The sequence below is a fragment of the Parasteatoda tepidariorum genome, chromosome 4 (assembly GCF_982258835.1).
Source record: "Parasteatoda tepidariorum strain Cologne lab strain chromosome 4, Ptep-v5.0, whole genome shotgun sequence".
Lineage (NCBI taxonomy): Eukaryota > Metazoa > Arthropoda > Arachnida > Araneae > Theridiidae > Parasteatoda > Parasteatoda tepidariorum.
This window is the reverse complement of record NC_141758.1, coordinates 115,406,347-115,430,980: the sequence shown is the minus strand read 5'-3', so window position 1 is coordinate 115,430,980 and position 24,634 is coordinate 115,406,347. Positions and strand designations below refer to the sequence as shown.

The 24,634-nt window shown below is 29.9% G+C and overlaps 1 protein-coding gene across 1 annotated transcript in view; it reads right to left on the bottom strand.

Moving 5' to 3' along the window:
• Nucleotides 1-11,087: 11,087 nt before the first annotated feature.
• The window catches only part of LOC147812587 (disco-interacting protein 2 homolog C-like), a 76,837-nt gene continuing 63,290 nt past the window's right edge, over nt 11,088-24,634 (bottom strand). The window contains exons 14-16 of the mRNA XM_087161940.1: nt 22,758-22,813; nt 16,910-16,969; nt 11,088-11,783 (exon numbers count right to left, since the gene is read on the bottom strand). The gene's annotated coding sequence lies outside the window, so the exon portion shown is untranslated. The remainder of the gene's footprint in view (nt 11,784-16,909; nt 16,970-22,757; nt 22,814-24,634) is intronic.

Here is a 24,634-nt window from a genome sequence, read left to right as displayed (position 1 = left end):
CAGATCGTCATTCTACCAAGTGGGGGTGCTTTGCCCTCTGCAGAGGATCAAAATTGTAATGGCATGTTTTCGGATCATCTTCAGGGATGTTTCCAAGACCGTCACCAATAGCCCATTGCGCAGCTCTAGTGCGACGTAAATGAACTACAACAACAACAATAGGGAGATTTCGCAAATTCACGTTAGCTTCCGAACGCTCCCGTGAGTAAGATTTTAATTAATTGCGCATGTGCACTTCTAGTGCGCATATATAATTATATGATATAAAACTATCATATAATTTTATATGATAATGTAAAATTATATGACAATAGTAGATGATATAAAACTGCATATCATATAATATTATTGGTGATAGTATATTATGATATAATATACTATCATAATTACAATTCAATCGTAATTTTTGTAAAAAAAAAAAAAAAAAAAGAAAAATGGAAGGTAAACCTTTCCTCCTCTTAATCTGCAATGATCAATGAGAAACAACCACGAGGGTTGGAGAGCAAAGGTAGAGCCTTCTAGTTTTTTAAATAATTGTTAAATTATTAGTTTTTTAACAAGCATACTTTAAAAAAAATAAGAAAAACATGTTTTTCTATTAGGAAATAAAAGTTAAAAAGCTGTCATCAGCTGGAATAGAACCCACGATCTCTAAGTTTTGCGTTAGATTTCATGATCACCAGCCCCGAATATACACTTCTGCCTTGCGGGCTTTATTTTTTTTTTTAATTTAATAAATTAAGAGTCATTTGAATACTTGACGCTCCTGATTTTGCTAAAAACTTTCGATATGTTCTTTACATTAAACTATTAGACACGTGTTTCCCCCCCCCCCCCTTTCAATTTTGAGAGAAGAAAAAAATTGAAATGTCAGAATAGAAGACCTTCTGAAATTTTGTGAAAAACGCATCTGTTCGCATGCTGCAATACAGTATCTTTTATGAAATGTGATCCATGGTACTGACCGCTCTGAGGAAGGAAAAAAAAGCATGGTCAAAACTATTAGAATATAGTAAAATTTATGGGATCACCAAAAAACAGGATAATTTTATTCCGTAACGATTTGATGAAATTAACATAAAAATATAGTTTTTTTTTTTACCGTGCTGTTCGGTAGTAAATATGGTATTTTTTTAAAATTTTATCATGATACCTTAGAGAAGCAGTTCCGAACTGTGTTCTATGGAACTTTAGGGTTTCGGGAATGTTTAAGAGATTTTGCGAATTAGTACTTATTATTACCAGGGATAAATACTTTTATAACTTCTAGTTAGTACTTTTCATAATCTCTGATAATTTTTAGATCCAACCTATAAATCATATCTTATATAAACTTTCGGTTTCCTTCATTAAATTATTTGAAGTAAAATACCAATTAAATAGAAATGACATTTTTTTTAAATGAAAATATATTTCTGAAAACAATGTGTTGAATGCATAACAAATTAGGAAAAGAAAAATTCTTATAAAATATTACATTAGCATTTCATACTTCTCTTTTCAAATCAAATTAAAATAACTAAATTCTTTTGAAAAGAAAAATGTTTTCTAAATTACCATTTTTAACGTTTATAACAAGTCTCTTATATTGTTATTGATAAAACGATGAAAAATCTTCATTCCTCTAACTAAATATTTTTAAGATAGTCTTTTTTAAGGTTCACAATTATTTAGGGTTCCGTACTTTAACGATTATTTAGGGCTCCGTAGAGGGAAGCCTATATAATACGAGGGAACCGCTGACTTAGAGCATGGCAGCAGTTCAGTTAATTTCATTTTTCCGTTTTGCATTTTTATTAAATGTGTGGTAATAAGAGCTTTTAAAACCAGAATTTTCGATAAACTGTTGCAATGCGAACGGAAAAAACTACCAAATTAATGGTTTAAATACCATATATTTTGATTTCATTACCAAAATAGCTCTTTTTATTTTTCCTTCTTTTGCGAGAAATGTCGCAATTTTTTCTTAAGGCGTTATTTTGTGTTCTACTACTTCCACTTTAACTATTTAGACAGAAATACTAAAAATGGATTTTAGCATTGCAAGTCAAATCCGATTTTGGAAATAAAGCGATTTTCTTACACTTTGACTTCTACACTTGTTTTAAATATTAATATTGCAGATAAATTATTTTTAAAAAACAATACAATTAAACTAAGTATATCAAATTCATATAATTTTCTTCTCTATATCTAAATAAATATTTCAATACTATGAATTTAGAAATAGTGAGCAATTAGTGATTAATACCTTACATTTTATTTACATAAAAAGTGTGTATTTTTAGAAGAAAAGTTTTTGTATATATTCCTGATTTCGGTACAATTCTCAATCAGTAAGTTTTCTCTTTTTCTAATGTATTAGATAAGAATACATTATAATCATCTAGTAATGATGTACTTGTAAAAATTAAGCCATGTTGACTAAAGAAGCAATATAGAGAAAAAGCTAATTGCTACAAGGATGAAAATGAATGCAACCAGCAACCCCCAGCTGTTTAATACCTCCTTATTCCAGTTTATAATCGAAGCAAATTTTTCCATTTTAGGAAATATACAAATGCCCTACACCCTGGAGCAAGTGAGGGCGATTATATTAATACTGTTTGTAAAAAAAAACATATATATATATATACATATATTATAAGCTGATATTATTTAATTGATGTTTATATTAAAAATATTTCTTCATTACTTTTGCTTTCTTCTTAATTGTCTTAAGAGCATTTGTTACATTTTTGTGCAATAATAAAAATTATCATTTATGTAAATGTTTGGCTTACATTTTTAAGATTTATTAAATATCAGAGAGAATAAATGTGACGGGTTAGAAGTATCAGTTACAGGTGTACAGTGGGTAGGATATGAAAGAGCATTAGCGCCGGGCATTCAGCTAAAACAAGCATTCAATATATCAATGGAACGCAATAAAGCTTTATATCAATTAGCAATTAGTTTAAGATAATTACAATTATAGAATAATTATTTTTATTTTAGAATGAAATGCTTTAAAAGACAAATATCTGTTAATGATAAATATTAAATCAATGAAAAAACATAGCCCATATTGAACTCTTACGAATTGCCCCTGATAAATTTTGAGACAGGAAAAAAAATTAAAGCCGGATAGATTTCCGAATCACCTTCTAGTTTTACTATTTAAACAAATTGGTTTCGATGTCTTTCACCCGCCTGTCTCATTAGTGATTCAGCATATTTCGGTAGCTTTTTTGTTTCGTTCTTACTTAATATTAATTTGTTAGCGACAATTAATTTGTATACCTTTTTTACTTAATTTTTTTCAAGGAGTTTAAAAATATAATATCGAGGGCATGAACGTAAATTAAATTGGATTTTTTTGTATGCCTTTTTTACTTACATCATCCACACACCCACACGCAACTGTCTGCTCTAAATAATACGAGCATAAAATGAGATAGCAAAACAAAACGTGTGGAGTTATTTAAATTCATATTCAAAAGTATTAGTTAATTGTGTTTTGAATTGACAATTTCAGTCATTTTTTAGGTACTATTTGAAACTGCAGCATATCATATAAAAGCACTAAAAGTAACATTTGTGCAATTTTAAATTGAAATAAAAAGGAGTTACGATCCTTAGAAATAGATATTAAATAGTTTCATAAGCAAATGATGGGTCAAAATTACCTTTTAAACAAATCAAAAAAATCTTTTACCTCTTAAATTAAAAAAATTTTTTATTTTTAAGCAATTTATTAATACTCAAATTATTTAAAAGATGATATGTTCCTTTCTAATGACAACGAAGTTTTTATTTTTATTTTATCCAGTCATTTATTTATATTTTCTTAATTTACATCTTATTTATTTTTGTTTTATTAAATTTAATGCACAGGCTTAAAATTAAAACAAATCTGTCAAAACTTCACAAATAGTTTTGATTTAGGATTTTAAGAAGTTGTTTCGACTTTGATTTAAAAGCCTTACTTTAAACACATAATAACAAGAAAACTCAAGGAGTTAAAAATAGAAACAAGTATGATCGATAAACAATAAAACCATAAGCTACATAAACAAATGAAATTTGTGTAAGAAATATAATATTTTACAAATTAAACATATTTCATATTTAGGCAAAACATAAAAATTAGGTCAGATAGGAGGATTGAACAATTTTTTTCCACATATATATTTAAAAATTTGTTTATCTAATGATCACTTGACTTCAATGCTCTATCAAGCAATATCACATGTTGCTTCCGTCTTTTAGCAATAAGTAAAATTAAAATAAAGTCACATCTGTTGTCTGAATTTCCTTCAAAATAGATCAAATGAAGAATTTTGGTAAATAGGCCTATCGAAGAGGGAAGTGAATAGTGGTAATTAAATAAATAAGTAAAAAACTATATAAATAAATAAAAAAGATATATTTCCCTCTATTAAGTTCAAATGACTGAATAAATCTTAACATTCATTCCTTAATAAGCATTAATATTTAACAGTGTAGCTTCAGATTTCTTACATTTCAACAGTAAATAATTAGATTTGATGTTTCTTTAAACAAAATTATCACATATTTTAGATACTTATATATTGCTTTGTTGGTTCTTTAAATACTCATCCTTTAGAACAAAGTAGGTCAGGTTATCCTTTATTAAGAAGTTTTGTCCTGGTTCCTCAACTCTTAAAAATTATTTATAAAACATATTTTTCAATTTGACAAAGTTTTCAATTTAAGTAAAAAATATTGATGTAAACAAGGGCAAATATAATAAGCTATTAGATAATTAATAATTTCAACTTTGAAAATTATTATGTTAAAAATGTATAAATGAAAAACTGTGCAAACATTCCATAGGTTTTCCCTAACCACAAAGATGATTTAATAAAAACATTTGCTTACCTCCAAATGTGAAAAATTTATATCTTCTTGATGTCCTTCGAAAATTTTGATATAGAAATTCGGAGTAAACGGATTCATGAGAAATTAGTTTGGATTAATAAGCAACATAAAATCAATTACAATAACTATGTAAATTAAACAATTAGGTTAGTTGAAACATTACTCTAAAGCAGTGTTTCTTAACCTTTTTCGTATAATGGACCCCTTTTAAAAATTTTTAAGAAGTCACGGACCACCCCCCTGTGAAAAAAATAATTGCAAAAACCATCCATTATTAGAAAACATTTAATTTTATTATTTTAATGTTGTTGTTGTAGCTAATTTACGTCGCACTAGAGCTGCACAATGGGCTATTGGCGACGGTCTGGGAAACACCCATGAGGATGATCCGAAGACATGCCATCGCAATTTTGATCCTCGTCAGAGGGGATGGCACCCCTGCTTAGGTAGCCCAACGACTTGCCTTATTATTTTAATAGCATACAAAATTTTTATAATTAAAATTTTTAATGTGAAGGTTGCTGCTGCTTTTCCTTAATTAACTAATTGAATTGGGGGATAGTTTTCGACAAAGCAACGCGCATATCATGTTGAACATTCAATCGATTTCGATGTTTTGTTTTTATTGCCACGAGTGTGGAAAATCCCGCTTCTCAAAGATATACAGTAGCAAACGGAATTATAGCTGCCATAGATCGCTTTGCAGGCAATGGGTAGGCTTCCAAACGTTTTAAAAATTAGGAGTAGTTAGCGAACCCCCAAAATATGACTCATGGACCCCTTAGGGGTTGATGAACCACAGGTTAAGAAACCCTGCTCTAAAGTATCGAAAATATTGTAAAACAAGATAAAAAATAATATAAAATAATAATAAAAAAATTATTTTTCCCGGATTTTTCCAGTTTTAACCATTTCACGAATAAAAAAATTTTTTTTTTTCTTCTATAAAAATTTTCTTTTTTACGGTGGTTAGAGCCATAGAGGCCTACTTTCATCCGAGCTTGAAAATTATAGCTTAAACGCTTTAACTAGACACATAAATTTTCTTATATGTTAAATTTACTTTTCTTATGTGTTACTTTCATACTTTATTGTAACGCCTTACTTTTTTTGGAGCATTTAGTTTTCTTATGCACTACTTTTGCGTGTAACTTTTCTTATGTGTTACTTTTACGCTTGTATTTTTTTTACTCGTTACTTTTGCACATTGTTCTCCTACTTTCTCCACTCCATAGTTTAATGCACTTTCTTTTACCTTTAATTTCACTCGTTTATTGTTCATGCTTTACTTATTGCCCGTTTATTTTTATTACGCATTAGTTGCGCGGTAACTTTTCTTATACCTTACTTTCACTTTTAAGAGTTGCTCGATTCTTCACTCTTTCCCTTATATTTTACTCGTTACTGTTCTCTATGCATTCCTTTTCATTTAGCGTCTACCGCACCCTATTTTAACGCGTGTTAGTCCCGCAGTAGACTTGATCGTAAATACCGAAGTTAAGCATCACTGGCTGTTGTCAGCAAGCGGGTGGGTGACCACTTTGATCACCCTGCATAGGGAGTGCGATATCAGAATTTTTCTACCTTAAAGTGTTCGCATGCAGGTCACCTGGATACCAAAGCTAAGGATCATATGTAAAATGAAAGTAATACAATAGGAAGTAAACGTGTAAGGCGTAGAAATAAAGCACAAAATTGACATGATTAAAAAGTAGAAGTAACGTGTAAGAAAAGTAATGCGACATATAAAACATGGAAGAATATGAGTTATGCATAAGATGAGTAACGTGCAAAATTTAATAACGTGTAAAAAGAAAGTTGAGCATAGCATCTTTATGCGTTAAGAAAAATAAACGCGTAATTGCAACGTATAAAAAGTTAGCTCGTAAAAATAACGCATAAAAAAATTGCAATGATGTAGACGCTTAAAATTTACACATAAGTAAAGTTACAGCAGAAAATCCATAAATGTGACGCATGAAGAAAATTAAAGTGAATAATACCATAAGGAGTAAAAATTGAAATAACGCATAAAATTAAAAAAGAATATGAAAAACATTAAGAAAGTCATTAAATATAATACTGTGCAAAATTTGAAATAACGCATAAGACAAAAACACGTTCAAGTCACGCATAGGAAAAGTAATAATAATCCATAAAATGTAAATGTGTAAAAACCAAACATAAAAAAATGTAACACACAAAACTTAATGTTAAAAACTCATAAGAAAATTAAATTCGTAAAAGAATGCACAAAGAAAGTAATGCGCAAAATATAATAACGCATGAAATTAAAAGCAACGTGCAAGACAAGGAAGCGCGTAAGAGTAGGTCAATCAAACATATCAATCAGCACACGAGGAAAAAAAAAGGAATAGTTCTTAAGAAAAGTAAGCACGTAATGGTAATGCATAATAAAAACAGGCTTAAATATATCGCATAGGTTAAGCAACGTATGAGAAAAGAAAACGAGAAAAATTAATGTATAAAGAAATTAAACGTGTAAAAGTGATGTGGAAAGCAACTGATAAATTATAATGAATATTGAGGATAAAAAGTCATTGAGAAAGGAAAAGTATAAATAGAGTAAATTAAGTTTTCATAAAGCAAATTAATGCAAAGCATAAAGCAAATTAACGAGCAAAAGAAATAATGCGTAATTTCTCGCACTTTATTTATTTTTTCACGTTGATTTGTTACTTATTCTTAAGCGATACTTATCTTACGCGTTGCGTTTAAGTGTTATATTTTCCAAATTTTTCATCTCATGAATTACTTCGATTTTTTTTATGAGCTACTTTTATCGTATGCTTTTGTTATTCATAATTTTACGCATTTCATTTTCTTAGGCGTTACTTTTCTTTGAGTTTGTTTTTACAAATTTACTATTGTCTTGCATTTTATTAAAAGCTCTATTATTCGCGTTTATTAATTTATGCCTTACTTTTCTTTTACGAGTCTACTCATCTTATGCTTTACTTAGTGCGCAATCTTTCCATTCTCAATAAATAATGTTAGAACTCGCACCGGCAGAAAAATCTGCTCGTTGGAGCTTAAAATGCGCTGTCTGACACATGTGAAACACAATTCGCCTATGTTTGTTTCTATATGTCTGATTCTCGAGAAAGACAAATGCTTGTTGGAGCCAATCTGCGGCTATTCTATAAAGAATTGATGCTTTCAACATTTTACCAATTGACGCTGTCTGTACTAACAATTTCCATCAATAAAGTAAAAACGAAATCAGTATTTTGTTAAAAAAAGAACAAAAATAGCTTTAAACTAAGTAGACAAAATAATAGATGTATAATGTATATATTCGCCACGGATCGGCAAGTTGAAATTCTATCCGCGGGGCGGATAAAACCTTACAACGGACCACAGTTGGCCCGCTGGCCGTAGTTTGCCCATCCGTGCTATAAACAAAAGATGGCTATTTATACGTTTGTTGTTTTATGCATTGCTTTTACACTTTATTCTTTACTTTTACTTGGTACACTCATATTTTCTAATCTTACCAGTACTTTTACACGATGCTCTACTGCATTTTTAACTCCATATTTTAATGTTTGCCTTTACTTTTTAGTGTATTACTCGTACACGGTTACTGTTCTGCGTCACTATTTCCTTCAAATTATACTGTGCTTTTCTTTTACATTTTGAGCATTATTTATGTACATTACTTCTCTTTTATAGGCATACTTCCTATGCATTACTTCTCTTTTGTAGGTTTCTTTTAATTTTGCTAAAGATTGCGCTTTACTTATCTTTCATTTTCTCGTTATTTCACGAAAAGCTTATCTTTAAGCACTTAAATCTTTTCTGCTTGCGTTATACTATTTTACTTTTGTTTACAGGAACCATAATTTTCTAATAATTATTATACGATTTCTAAAAGTAACACATAAGAAAATTGCAATGACGAGGAACGTAGACGCTTAAATTTAACACATAAGTAAAGTAATATCAGAGAATCCGTAAATGTGACGCATGAATAAAATTAAGGATAATTATGCCACAAGGCATAAATATACAGTAACGTATAAAATTAAAGAGAAAATGAAACACATTAGGTAAGGCATGAAATATAATATTGTGCGAAATTAAAAGTAACGAGTAAGAAAAAAAAACATGTTTAAGCAACGCATAGGTAAAGTAAAAATAGCCCATGAAATGTAACCGAGTGAAAACGAAACATAAAGAAATGTAACTCACAAAACGTAATGTTAAAAACGGATAAGAAAATTAAACTCGTAAATGTATGCATAAAGAGTAATGCGTAAAATATAGTAACCATCGAAATTAAAAGCAACGGGCTAGTTAAAAAAGCGCTTAAAAATAACGAATAAATCAATCAAACATTAAAAGTAAGGCACATGAAAAAAAAAAAGAATAGTTCTTGGGAAACGTAAAGGTAATGCATAATAAAACATGCGTAAATATATTGCATAGGATAAGTAAAAGTAACGCATGAGAAAAGTAAAAGGAGAAAAATTAAAAGTAACGTATAAAGAAATTAAACGTGCAGAAATATTGCATGAGGAGAGCAACTCGTAGATTATAATGAATATTGCGAGAAAAAAATGCATTCAATGTATGTACCTTGTAAAAAAGTAACGTATATATTAAGTGACTCATTGAGAAAGATAAAGTAAATTAAGTCAGCAAATTAATGTTAAGCGTTAAGCAAATTGCGGCGCAAAAGAAATAATCGCTTTTTCTCGCGCTTTGATATGTTATCTGTTAATTATTCTTAAACGATACTTATCTTATGAGTTAAGTTTTATATTTTCCGAATTTATTCTTATGAATTACATCTAATTTATTATGCGCTACTTTTTTATGATTTGCTTATGCATAATTTTAGGAGTTCCTTTTTTTTTTTAGTTTGTTTTTACAAATTTACTACAGTCTTGCATTTAAAAAAAAAACTATAAGTTCTATTATTCGCCTTACTTTTCTTTCACGAGTGTACGCATCTCATGCGTTACTTCTAAGCTTTTCTTATATTGCGAGTTACATTTTTTGCCTTACTTTTTTATGCATTAGTTGGGTGTAAATTGAAGCATGATAAGATTCGTAGCTTATTTCGATATCTTTTTTGTATGCCTTACATTTACATGATTACGTGTTAATTGTCAAGATGCAACAGTTTAATTATATGACATTTTTTACTTTTGACGATTTTTATTTTAAAAGATAGACTTCACGCGTTAGTTGAGATGCTTCGCTTTACAAAAAAACTTTTATATATCAAGACAAAAAATGGCTATATATACGTTTACTCTTTAATGCTTTGCTTTTACTTGTTACACGCATTATAATTTCTTATCTTACCAGTACTTTATACATGATGTTTGTACTTGCCCTTCCTTTTAATTTTACTTACCTCATGCGTCTCCATTACAGATTATATTTTGAGCATTAATATTTGTAATTTACGTGTTTACTCTTATTATGTGTGTTTTCACTTATCCCATTCATTAATTACTTTTTATAAGCTTCTTTTAATTTTGCCCGATATTATAATATTACGCTTTACTTATCTTAATAACTTTATTCTCTCGCTAATTCACGAGTTTTATGTTTAAGCGTTTTATGTTTACTTCACTTAAGTCTGTTTAGCTTGTGTCTTACTGTTTCACTTTTGTTTACAGGAACCATAATTTTCTTATAATTATTATACAGTTTGTACAAGCACTTACTAGAATATTAGTATTTACCAAACTAATTGCCTGTTTAGAGTGCTACTTTTTACTTTGCAATAAGTGAATTTGTAACCAATGCTCAGATGTAATTACACAATGACTGAAATAGTATCTCTCGTTTCTAACTAAGCCAATTTTTTTTTTAATTTTATGCCATTTGATTGCCTCAATATAAGGGTCTGTTGACCTAGAATGGCAATTTATATTTTAATTTGCTTCTAATATTGCTGGTGTTTTAAATTTAATTGTGCTTTTAATCCATACTTTAGGATCTGCTGAACTGGACTTTTCATGACTGATATATTTGTCATGTTTTCTTAAAGATATAATATTCTGACTAATTGTAGATGGCTAATTTGGTTCAACAGTCTTGATCGCCTGCAAAGTTTACGAGCTGTTGTCATAAGACTTGTATTTTATACACTTTATGTTCTTTACTTGGTTGTAATTAACATTTACCCGTATGCCCTGAATTGGGGCAGGACGGGGTAAATATTTTCATCTCTTATCTGACTAAGTATGTTTACTTGTAATAAATCAACAAAATGAGAAAGTGTATTTCAATAGAATTTTATCTTACAAAAATTAGGTAAATTTTACTTTATAAAGCAATTAACTGAGATTTCGATAAAATTAAGATTCTGTTAATAGTTTACGATATGAATTTTCAATTGTATTTTAGTTTCAAGAATATAACATTTGTGTTTTACTCTTATTTTTAGAACCTTATTTCATGCTTTTGGGGGTAAAGAAAGATACACACACGCCATACATTTTAATTACATTTGCAAGAATCAGTTGTAAAATACTTGAAAAATAAATTTACATTTAAATAAGATAACTTAGCAGACTTAACATATTTCAGTCCTTTTTATGTATACACGAAAGATATGCGATTACTTCATCAAAAATAGTCTTCTTTCAACGAAACTTACTCGCTCAAATCTGTCCAGTGACTTGAATTGTTCGCCATCGTAACACTTGGAAATCCTTTCAGTTTCTTGAAGATTTTAAATTGTTCTTGCATAAATAGGAATAATTGCATAGGAGCCAATTTAAAGTACGATGGAGACTGTAACGAACACGACGAGGATGGTATAACCTGAATCATAATGCACTATAATCTTCCAAATAGTTCTGCGACTTATCGATTTTAACAATCACTTCTACAAATCGATATCTTTTAAGATCCTGTAATAAAAAGTGCACTATTTAACCTCTTTAAAACATGCTCTTACAAATTTTACTGTTAAACTATCAGTTCGAGATGTTTTTTTTTAAACTAAAACAATTTTTATTAAAGAGATTTAAATTCGTAGTTGATTATAATTTTTTTTTGTCCGACTGAATGTAGTGAAGAGCCTTATTACGCTTGTTCAAAGATCTAAAGATTTTTGTTTGTTTAACTAATTACTCACCAAATTTAATTAGATATAGTTTTTCTTTATGCGTGGCATTTTTATGTTTTTAAACCTAACATTTAATCCTTTGCCCTACATTTTACTTGTTACTTTTCATTTAGCGGTATCTAGTTAACCTTTACTTTTAAGTTTTATATTTTTCGCGTTTACTTTTTTAATAACTACTTTAATTTTTCTTCTGTGTTATGTATTACTTTTCCGTACGCCTTACTTACCTTAAGAGTTACTTTTAATTTTATAATGCGTTATTTTTTTTTCTTTTGATATTTGTAACTTTAACGAGTTTCCTTATTTTGCACATTACTTTTAATTTCGAGATTTTCTTCGTTTCACGCTTTACTTTCATTTATGCTTGACTTCCATGCGTTTTCATTTTTCAGACGTCAGTTTTACTCGTTACATTCCTTATATTAGGCGGACCGGAAAGTAGTGCGCATTAAATATTCGTTAGTCTTAAAAAGCAATTCGTTTCTTTTCGATCCGGCATTGAAAGCTTGTTGCTAACGAGGGTGAATACTTTATTGATTAAAAAGAAAATCTTGATAATAAATATCAAATGCACCAATTAAAAGGTCAAAATTAATTTGTGTTACATTTGAGTTTTTACTTTTATTATGAGCAATTTTAACTTTTCCTATGAGTTACTTAAACAATTTTCTTTTCTTTCACGATACTTTTAATTTTGCGCATAATATTTAACGTCTTATTTTTCCTTATATGTTTTATTTTATCGTTAATTTTACACGTTACTTTTTTTATGGGTTACTATAATTCTTTCATTTTTATCCATTCTTTTTAAAGTTTATTGCAACGCCTCTCTTACGACTTTACTTATGTGTATTTTTTTCAAGTTACTTTTCTTGTTGCGTTACTTTATTTTTCTAAGCATTATGTTTACTTTAATTCTGCTTTACTTTTACGCTTTTTTTCTTAAGCTTTCATTTAAGAAGTTTTCTTACCTTAGACGTAACTTTTAAATTTGCCCATTATTAAATTTTTCGCCTTACCTTTTTATGCGTTTACATCTTTATGCGTTTACTTTTCATACGCATAAATTTACTTCTATGTGTTACTTTCACTTATTTATTTTTTCTGTGTTACTTTTAAGCTTTATTTTTCTTTTACGAGTTTACTCTAATGCATTTAAACGTCATTTTGCTCAGCGGGAAACTTTTACTTTTCCCGTGCGTTACATTTACAAGTCTATTTTTATTGTGCATTATTTTTAATTTAGCACGATATATATTACAGTTTTATTTCACTTTATGCGTTTAAGTTTTTTGTAAATTTTATTTATTATTTTCCGAAGCGTCTTTCCTTTTTTCAATTTGCTTATATTACGCACTTTTTACTTTATATCTTCTACTTTTTCCTGTATGTCTTAATTTTTTATAAGTTTCTTTTACTTTTTTAAGCGTTACATTTACGCGCTCTACGCTTCAATTTATCTCATTACATTTCTCATGCTTTACTTTGCATGCTATTCTATGCGTCACTTTTACATGGTTATTTTTTATACTTTACTTTTACACGTTGTTCAACTTCATTCACTTAATATTTTAGTACGCTTTATATTTAAGCCTTTACTTTCTAAAGCGTTACTTTTGTGTGTTTAATTAAGCGGTTTTTAAATTAATTTTATTATGCATCTTTTTACTCTGATGTGTTTTTAATAATTTTCACAAATTTTATGCTTTACAAAAAAGTAAAGCGTAAGGCTTACTTTACGTACTATATATATCATTTATAGATTTTTTAAAAAAAATATTTTATGCTTTACTTTTCATAACGTGTTATTTTTTCGAGTTTTCTTGTCCACGCATTATTTTTTCCTCTTCTCTACGTATCTTTTATGCGTTCACATTTCCTCAGCTCTAAATTAACGCGTTTATTTTCTCTTGCGTTACTTTTGCGTGCATATCATTCTTATAACTTACTTTTTAGCGCGTTACTTTACGCGTAGTTTTTAGGCATTTATTTTTCTTTGTAAAAATTTTAAATAAATTTTAAGCGTTATTTTTCTTTTTTAAATTTTTCGTGCTTCACTTCTCTTTAGCGGGCAATTTTATGGGTTAATTTTCCTTATACCTTCCTTTATTGCGTATAGTCTGCTATACGCAATAGATTTTACGTGTTTCTTTTCATCATGTAATTTGTTTCACATTTTTTTTTCTTATATGTTTATAACTTTTTATGCTTTACTCTTACTCTGTTATACTTCTTATACATTAAAACGTTTACTTTCCATTAAGCGTCATATTTACACACTTCCTTTTCTTTTGCTTCTCTATCAGCACGGAATTTATTTATTGTTTGCCTGATTAAATGTTGTAAATGGTACTAAGAGCATTATTACTGCTTGTTCAAAAGACAAACAATTTTTGTATGTTTAATAAATTATTCACTAAATTCAATTTGATATATTTATTTCATAATACCTCGATGCGACTTGATTTGTGAAATCTGAAAACGAATCCCAAAAGTGCTATTCACCATTTTTCGCAAGACTTGTTAGTCGAAAGATGAATCGTTTCATATTTCAAGTCAAAGTATTCAACAAGTGGTATTGAAATTACCTTGATAGTTCTTATCAAATATCTACCTTAAATTATTCTTTCATATTTCAATATCTCTGTCTTCTTTATTATTCCAATAGCATCGACTCTCTACGATGAGAAAAAAAATGACTGACTCCTTCACATACTTATAAAAAATTTCCATGAAGCCAAACATTACAGGTTTAAGACAATTCAATAACATTTTAATTTTAATTTATTTTAACTCATTCAGTTTACTTAATATTTTCTTCAATCTCTTTACTTATTACTGAACTTTTATGTATGGTTTTATATTTTCATATGTTTCACATTACTCTTCAGACTTTACGCTAAATTTTGCACTTGACTTTATACTTTACATTATAGTTTATATTTCTCGTTTTACTTTACATTTTACACTTCACTTAATTTTACGCTTCACTTTATATCTTAAGCTGTAAATTATACTTCACGTTTTATTTGACCTTCTGCTTTAGTTTACTTTACTTTTCTCTTTATATTTTACTCTTTACTTTAAACTTTATATTTTCACGTAATTTTAAACTTGGTTTAATCTTGGTCTTACATTAGTTTCAGTCAAAATTAGACTAGACTAGTCAAAACTTAGTCTTACATTATACTTTAATTTACACTATAATTTATACTCTATCGTTAACTATACTTTCTAGCTGACACGCATCTTACTTTACATTTAACTCTACGCTTACATTTTAGTGTACACAATTTTCACATTATGCTTTCCGCTTTTTACTTTACTAGCTGCTTTCTTTACTTTACATTTTATGATTTAATTTATATACCACATTTTGTTTTACTTAATACTTTGTTTTAAACTAAGCTGTACTTTTTACTATATTATATTTTAGTGTCTTCTTTACTTTACACTTTCCTCTTTATTATATTTCAAAAATATAATATACTTTCTACCTAACGCTTTGCTTTATAGTTCAATATTTACTTTATTTCATTTTTTACACATTGCTGTTTTTTTTATATCTTCTGCTTTATATTATTCTCTATTTTATTTTATATTTAACGCGTTTTTTTACACTTTTACTATATATTACACGCTTTACTTGAGTTTACACTTTATTCGTTTTACGAGTTTCTTTATGTTTTACACATTACTTTACGATATACTTTCCACTATGCTTTACTTTTTTTTCTATATTTCCCTTTTTATTCTTTCAGATTTTTACCATCCCATTTTTACTTTAAGCTTTAGTTTCATATTTTGCGCTTTCAGTTACTTACGCGTGACTCTTTTTTAAATTTATTTTTTGCTTCACTTTATATCTCACTCTTTACGTAACACTTTATCTTATACTTCATATATTACGCTTTAAATTTCCCTGATACTTCAAACTTTACTCTTCTTTATTCTCTGTTACAATTGCTACTCAATGTATTAAGTATTACTTCATATTAAGCTTTCTTTTTACTTCATTAAATATTTTACACCTTATATTTTCGCTTTACTTTATGTTTTATGCATTTATTGTTTGCAATTTTTATTTAGCGCTTAATATTAAATTTTATTCTTTATTTAATTGTACGCTTAACTTCATACTTTGATTACGCATCATTTATTATTTAGACGATGTAGTAAGACATTTGCATCTAAAATTCATTGATCATTTTTCACGCAAAATTAACCCATATTCGAAGATACGACAAAATGACTTCTGCTTATTTATAAACAAGATTTTATCTCTATTTTTTATCGCATTTTAGGACAATTATGATAGTATTAAGTTCAATTAATTTTATTATTCGCTACATTGCAATTTATTTAGAAACAGCTTTATTTTAATTGGAGAATGTACCATTTTTTATCGAGACATTTCAATAAAACTTAAATTATTTAATACTACAGGGGATGAATCACGAAATGGTTTTATTATCATTATTAGAAAACCTTATTCCCTATCACGACGCTAAAGTTACAATTGTTATTTATAATTCATTGATTAAAGTTTTTTAGCCTATTTTTCTTAAGTCTACGTCAAGATATTAAATGCTTTTAGCAGAAAAAATAATTATTTTAATCTGCTTATATCGCGGCTTTTTTCCGTTATGAAATTTCTTGTTTTTTTAAAAAATGGTTTTAACATAATTAGAAAGCCTCATACATTTTCTTGACTAAAAATACAGTTTTTTATGTCGTTAATATATGTTGTCTTCTTTTCAGATATGTGGCAAGTCTTAAATGTAATTTCTTTTATGTATACGAAATTATGTTCGCTATTAATATATATCTTTATTGCGTATTCTTTTTATTTTTTTGAAAACTTATATAAACGCTGGTTAATAGGAAGATTAAATTCTTCTGACTTACCTTTAATAATCTAAGACATCGACTCTTGGATGGATTTGTATACCATATAGTGTCCAAAACCTGAAAAAACACGACACATTGGTTAAAATTATATAAATATTTATGTAACACTATAGAAACCTTTCTATTTTATATTTTATTTTATAACCGTCGTTGAACAGCCGATTCAATTTTGGGGTTTACGAATACAAATGTTCAATTCCACAGCCTCGTAATTTCGAACCCAATCCAGAAGACAAGGAAACTCCTGGATCAAGTATTGGGAGAAATTTGCCTTGTTGGAAGACTCTGATGGAACAAACCCCCATTTGCGTTATATGGAGAGGAAGAACACGAGAACCTCCCACGGTTAGCCAGACGGTAAGGGGAATCTAACCCACGATCTGTCTAACACTGAGGATATATCACGTCATCACAGTGGTCGGTGCAAGCGGGATGCGGAATTCGTATCGACCAGTCATCGCCGGGATCGAACCCCGGTTCATCTCACTGAAAGGCGAACGCTCTATCCCCTGACTCATCCCGGCTTCATAGGGACCTTTCAAACTTTATGACATAAGAGGGATGTAGATTTGTGATTTACTTTCTTTTTTGTGACAAGTAGCACGCGGGAAACGAGCAACGCCTACGTAAGGCATTTAAATCACATCATTTTTAAAAATTAAAAAAAATACAAAAAGTAGAACAATGATTGAGGGAAAATTACAATTAAAATTACATCACATTTAAAACAGAAGTTCAGTACGAATAAGGAAAAAGTTGGACGCAAATCACTTTTATGTTACCATTTATAACCATTTCAGGAAAATCAGGAAATATTTCTAAAGAATATTCTTCCCAAACTTTTATAAAATCAATTGAAATACCCTACCTAATGTTTTTAGCTAAAATTATATTACTTCAGGAAAACTCCAAGTTAGATCCAGGTGGTGTGTTGTTACTTTCTTACGTAATCATAGGATAAGATTTACTTGATTTTTGTGACTAGGAGTGAGGGGGGAGAGAAAGGGGTGCCAAAAATTGAAAAAAAAAACAATACTTTATTTGTATATGTCTCCATATACGAGTAAATCAAAATATTTTCTTTTTTATTTCTAAAGATGGTTTATTATGGAGATATTATTCTCCAAATATTATTTTCCATGATAAATTTTTAGTTGCTTTTGTACTTATTTTATCCTAACGATTTATATCATGAGAAAAGAAGGTATCAAACATTTCAAAGACGGAATCATTTTTTAAAAAAAAAAATGAAAAAGTTTAAAATTCCTGCATTTCACCGTATTAGCTGAGTTTATGACTTTGACATCACATTGAGCCTAATTATTACTTAAAGTAGCTTTTTATTACTTAAAGTAGGTTTATTTTCTAGAACCACGTTATTTTGAAAAGAATTAGAAATTGCAATTTTTATTTACGTTATTTAAAGATCAAGCGCCGACCGGCCTGTGTAAGAGTTAGGGAATTACCGTCGCATCAGAGAGGTTATGAGTTCGAATCACGGACAAGGCATGGAAGTTCTTTCCTTCTCTGTACTATCGGTCCTTACTGAAGGAGCAACGTTGGCCCACCTAATAAGATACCCATGAAAGAGTAGCCAACAAATCTGCCAGGTGCCTGTATGACCTAGGCCATTATCAAGGTGAGCATTGGAGAAAAAAAATTAATGATCAAGCTAAAATTTGTCTTCTCAATATGGTCTTAGAGAAAAATTTACAAAACGAAAACGTCCCAAATACTTCAACTTTTGTAAATATTTCTTCGCAACCGAATAGGATTTACTTCTGAATTTCAACGCTTTTATCTTTTTTTGAAAAACAAACTGTTGAGCAATTTTTTGTTAAAAATTTATAGCCTTATAGTAAGGAACTATTAGCCATGAAATTAATGTTTATGTGGGATAATTAGATAATAACACTTAACAGTATAAAAAAATTATCATATCAAATCTAGTAAACAATTTGCAAAAAAGAATTTAAATACTTCTTTTTTAAAGGGGGTTGAAAATTTTTGCTTTGCTAAGTGGCTGATTAGGACCCTAAGATCTAATCAATTAATTATATTTTTTCCCTCATGTTCGCTTTTCCTCATTACCAACTTTAAGCTCTTGCGAAGTATAGTTTTATACTTAATTGTTACTCACAGTTCCAGTTATTCACGGCGTGTTTAAATATGTTACTACTAAAAAATTAATAGGAAAATTGCACAGTTGGTATATTTAAAGGCAATATGTAAGACATAGTTTTAATGCCGTGATGGTTCTGGGGATAGAGTGCTGGCCTTCCAATGAGGTGAACAAGGTTCGAATCCCGGTGATGGCTAGTCGATTCGAATTCCGCACCTAGCTCGCATCGATCACAGTGCTGGCGTAAAGTATCCGCAGTGGCAGACGGATCATGAGTTAGTTCGTAAGTCCAACATTGGGTCGATTGTACAACGATGGTTATAAAATAAAATTGTAAAAGGAGTCACGTTGGCTCAGCAAAAAAAAAAAAGAATTTCCTCTTGGTTTCTTGGGTTCGATGACTGGTTTATATGGGTTCCACTCCCGGCTTCCACCGACCAGAAATTTTAAATAAAATATCATCCCTGTAAATGGGTCATGTGTTAAATTACTTTACCGTTGGGCTAATCATAAAAGGTTTTCATGGTTTATCTCGCGATGTAACGTTTGCGGTTTTCTGTGTAGGTGAAAAGATATATTCGATATTTGTTGTCATTAAATGGAACTTCAGGAAATATGTTGAAAGAATCTTCCCAAACAATTAATAGGAACAGTTTGATGCAGAAATGTCACATTTGGAAAAAATAAAGTGTAACTTGTTGCTATATTATCCCAAATCTTTTCTTTATAAAATGACAAACATATAAATACTGGTAATTTAATAAATTTATCAACCTTGCAGTTTAAAATATAGTGACATTCTATTAACAGGTCTTAATAAACAAATATTTAATATATGAAGACTATTTTTCTCATTTGTAATGTATACCAATGTTAAGGAGTTTAAAAATAATTTTACCTTTAGATAAAATTCGACAGATTTTTAAAGACAATTTTTTATCTTACATTTCATATTTCAATTTTTAAATAATGGCAATCACGCAATCTACAGAATCAACTATATATATATTTTTCTAAGAAGGATAAAATTGTTAGGATAGTTTTCGGTATCCAATGTACAAATCGAATATGTGGTTTAGTGGTATAATATATAATAGGGGACAGTGCTTTAGCTATTCTTTTTCGCAAAAAAAAATCACAAAACCTATAAACTAGACAAGAACCTATACCACTTAAACATAAAACAACAAATTTGTATTTTATCGTCAAACGTCAGCCCCACGATAAGTGACAAAATGGTTCTTGTCAAAATAAGTTTTAGATAACTTTTGACCTATAAAGCATAAGTTAATATTTTACCTTTAAACATTAGCTCAATTTATATTAAAGCCCGGCGTTGAACATTGAATTCACTACCAGTCTCAGCTACAATATCCGATCAAGCATTGGGACAAATTAGTTTTAGTGAAGAAATTTTTGATGGAATTAGCCAACATTTGCGTTACATGGAGAAGAAAACCACGAAAACCTCCAATGGTCGGCCCGGCGGCAAGTGTATAACATTAGCTCATTGCAGTAAGTCGTTAGTCTGTAAAAATGAGGGGAAATTTTATATCTTCCATAAGCATTGCTCGTTATCTTCCTCCCTCTTTGTCAGAAAAAATAAATTTAGAAGTTTTCGATACATTTGTAAAAAGATAAAAATTGATGTAGCACGAAGTTGAAATTCTTAATAAAACTATCGGTCTTGCAAAATACCGATCAATTCTATTTAGTAACTTAATCTCATCATAAAAACAATCTATTTTGTAAAATGTATGGGAAACAATTAGATTTCATATGAAGTAATTATTATTTGAAAAGGATTTTAAATAAAAAAAATTATTAATAAATTTAGTACCGTTGATTTGCATAATTAATATTCGTCTACTGGTATAATTTATATGTTTGAAAACAAATACTGTAAGAATTAGATTACATGAGCACTTTTATGACAAGTCTACGATAACCTAAGTTTGTCAGCTAAGCAAAGCAAGTTATAGCTAACTTATGTTCTAAAAATCGCAAGCTAGAATTTTGCCTCCAAATGTCAGCGCATTGTACAAATTCGTTAACACACGTTAGCACCAAAAAGTAACGTAATCTCATCCAACAAAAGTAAGGAAAACTTTAGCTATTTTATAGCATAGAAACTAAAACTTGAATTTTGCAAAATTATCAAATAAAAAAGTTATGGTCAAAACATGCTTTAACTGATTCCTGATCAATAAACTACGTGTTGAAATTTCACCTCTACGCATTTGTCCCTTCATCGAAATCATAACATTAACGCAAATATTTGTTAACGACAAAATTATAAAAACAACAATTACAAAAACATCTTCAAAATTAGTTTTAACTAAAACAAATTTCAGCCAATTTATTATTTAGAAACTTCAATCTTGAATTTCGCGCTCAAATGTTTTCCCATTATAGAAAATTATAGGAATAATCCAAAAACAAGGTAGGTACTTATTTAACGCTGCACTAGAGCTGCATAATGGGCTATTGGCGACGGTCTGGGAAACATCCCTGAGAATGATCCGAAGACATGCCATCGCAATTTTGATCCTCTGCAGAGAGGGTGACTCCCCTGATTTGGTAGCTCAATGACGTGCACATGAAGTCGTGCACTCTTCGGTAGAACAGTTTAACGAGAACCGGTACCGTGCCCCCTCAGTCCCTACGCAGGCTGATCAAAGTGGTCACCTACCTGCTTAGTGACCGCAGCCAGAGATGCTTGACTTCGGTGTTCTACTGGGACCCGTGTCTTTACGATCAGACCACTGAAGGATTCTAAAAACAATCAAAGCTAAGTTTACCTTCATTTTTATACCAAGAAGCAGTAAGTTTCTATTTTACCTCCAAAACTCACCCATTAAAAAAATTGCCATCTCAACGAGAATTTTCACTACAACGAAAGTCGATTGTAGTAAACTTGTGATCCGAACTACAGTTCGTTCACCAGGAGTTGGTACTTAGTTCTACCTCCTCGGATGGAGAGTTAATTTTCGCGTGGGAGTAAGAGGAGAAACATTACCGCGCTTGAAATTGAAACGACCCTTAAAGCGTGCCCAAACGCAAACATCGAATTCTTTTTCAGTCACTTAATTCGCTTTATCCTCTGCTATTATATGTTATTATTGTACTCTGCTATTATATCAAAAAGGTCAAACTATTCACTCGAAAGAGAGAAATATCATCAAATTTATGAAATATTAATGTGAAAAAAATGCACATAAAGATTGCGAAAGAAATATTTTTGTCATATTATCGCCAAATAGCAACCTTTTTCAGGATTGTTTACAACCCTCTCCCAAAAAAAAGCGAATTAGTATCGCCGGATACCACGCGAAGAAAGCGGAACCAAGTGCCAACTCCTGGAGTACAAACTATAAAAATAATGGGATTTTAGTGCCTCATGTTAACAATGCTCATAATTAGGGACAGAGTTGGAAATCTGAAGAGTGTAGGAACTGTAAGGGGGCTTACTTGTCTAACTTTTAAACCAAATTTACACGTTATATAAATACAAGATGCATTTGAAATATTCATAACATATGTAAGTTATGATATATTAGTAAATTTGAGCATGAAATAATTTCAATTTTCTTTATAAGACATCGCTCATAATCTTTCTCAAACTCTGCCCGAAAAAGTGAGCAAATCCCTTCTGACTTTAGATGCTTTCGTTATAATTGAACGGTCCGAAAATATATTGAAGTTCTAGAGTTTAATTCTTACCAGATCTATGATGAATCCCAAAATACTACTCTCCATTATAAAGACAACATCCTGTCCTATAAAATGCAAAGTAATCAATAAGATATGAATAAAATATCAGCCTTTTAAAATAATAATAAATTTGCAACACATATGAATATGTAGTCACTATTATTTATTTGTTCGAAGAAAAATTTCATTACAAAACTGCTATATGCGTTCAATTTTTTTCCATACCTCTGTCAATCTAAGTTAGCCCTCTAAACATAAGGATCAGTCGCCACCAGCCATAGGGAAACTGAATATATAAAATATGGCGATGGAACGAATGCCTGCCCCTGGAGCTTTTTTTTCACCAAAATTGCGCCATGTGCTCCAAAACCAATGATTTCGACTTCTTGTAATAACGCGAGAGAGATGCTATTTTCTCCGAAATTTTCATTCCAAGCTATCTTGTTGGTTTTGTATCTAATGCAAAGTGCGTATACCAGAAAGCCTGCTGGGTGAAACTAAACGAATTTTAAAGCACAGGGAGCCATCTATGATCAAGAATGCGACTTCAGACACACACGTCGAAGCCCGTTTGAAGGGTGGATCCATGCATACATCTACTGATCATAATTTTGACCTGAACCAGAGAACTATATTTCCAATTCAGTTCCTCTAGAAGTATGATTTGTTAAGGAAACATGGAGGATTCTGTGACCCGTCAGATTTAACGTGCACTAGTCACCATTTACTGCACGGGGAGCTTTTGGTGGTTAGGAATCGAATTCACGATCACTTGGACATGGGTTCAGGGCTCGAAAAAACTCAGAAATTTTACCCGTCCCCGAGGACGGCTTGTTCAATAATGTACCCGTCCTCCAATGAAACTAACCCGTAGCTTCTAAATAAATAAAAATATAATTTTCTCTTATTTATTACTCTCCAATGATTTACATGGGTTTCTGCACAGAAATCTGAAATCGGTTTTCCATTTAGGTAGATATTCATGATTGCGTTTAACGCTTTTTGCTTAAGACCAGTACGTATTGTGTTTTTTTTGTAAGCTCATCGTTAGAAGTACAAATGCACAATCACAAGCAACTTTTCTCTTGTTTACCGATTACGTGAGCATGTGCATTTGGTCTGACGAAGGAATTAACGGGATTTCTAGATTAGAGGGTCATTTTAGAAGTGAGGCGCTAGACTCTTCCAAGATAATAAAATTTGAAAATGTGTCACGAACATTAACGGGAAAATGGCCGTCCACGCGGACGTCGGATTCGAGTAATTCGTTGTCCGCTGGGAATTTTTGACCGCCGAGGACGGGCGGTATTTCGAGCCCTAGTTCAACGCTCTATCAACTTCATTCGTAAACGTTACAAGATTACAATTTGATTAATGACGAATAAAACTATTTTTTTTATTTAATCCTCCCAACTTGCGGCAATACGAAAAAGCTAGATTTACAGTGATTAAGGTTTCTTTAGAGAATTATAATTTTTTTTTTATTAGAATTAAATTCTAAATTACTACTTTCAACGGCGATTTTATTCAGGCGCCTTTTCTAGGTCTTATTTTTGATAAACTTTTTCTATTATTGCTTTTTTTTTAAATTTTTTACTTTTAAGTTTTGTTTTAAGAATTAAGAATTATTTTTTTCAATTTTTTCTTTTTCCTTAATTTTTTTATTATGTCTGTTTATATAATGACGCTGTTTTTTTAACTGTTTATACTAGAATTTTAATCTTCTATGGCTAGTTTTTCCTGAAATTGTGGTAATATGAAAAACTGAGATTTTTAGAATCGTTTTTTTCTTTTTTTTTAATTCTTTACTTGTAATTTTTTGTTTCTATCTACTTCAATAAATGTAAACTTTTTTTTTAATCGTACCGTTTTTTAGTATGTTATGT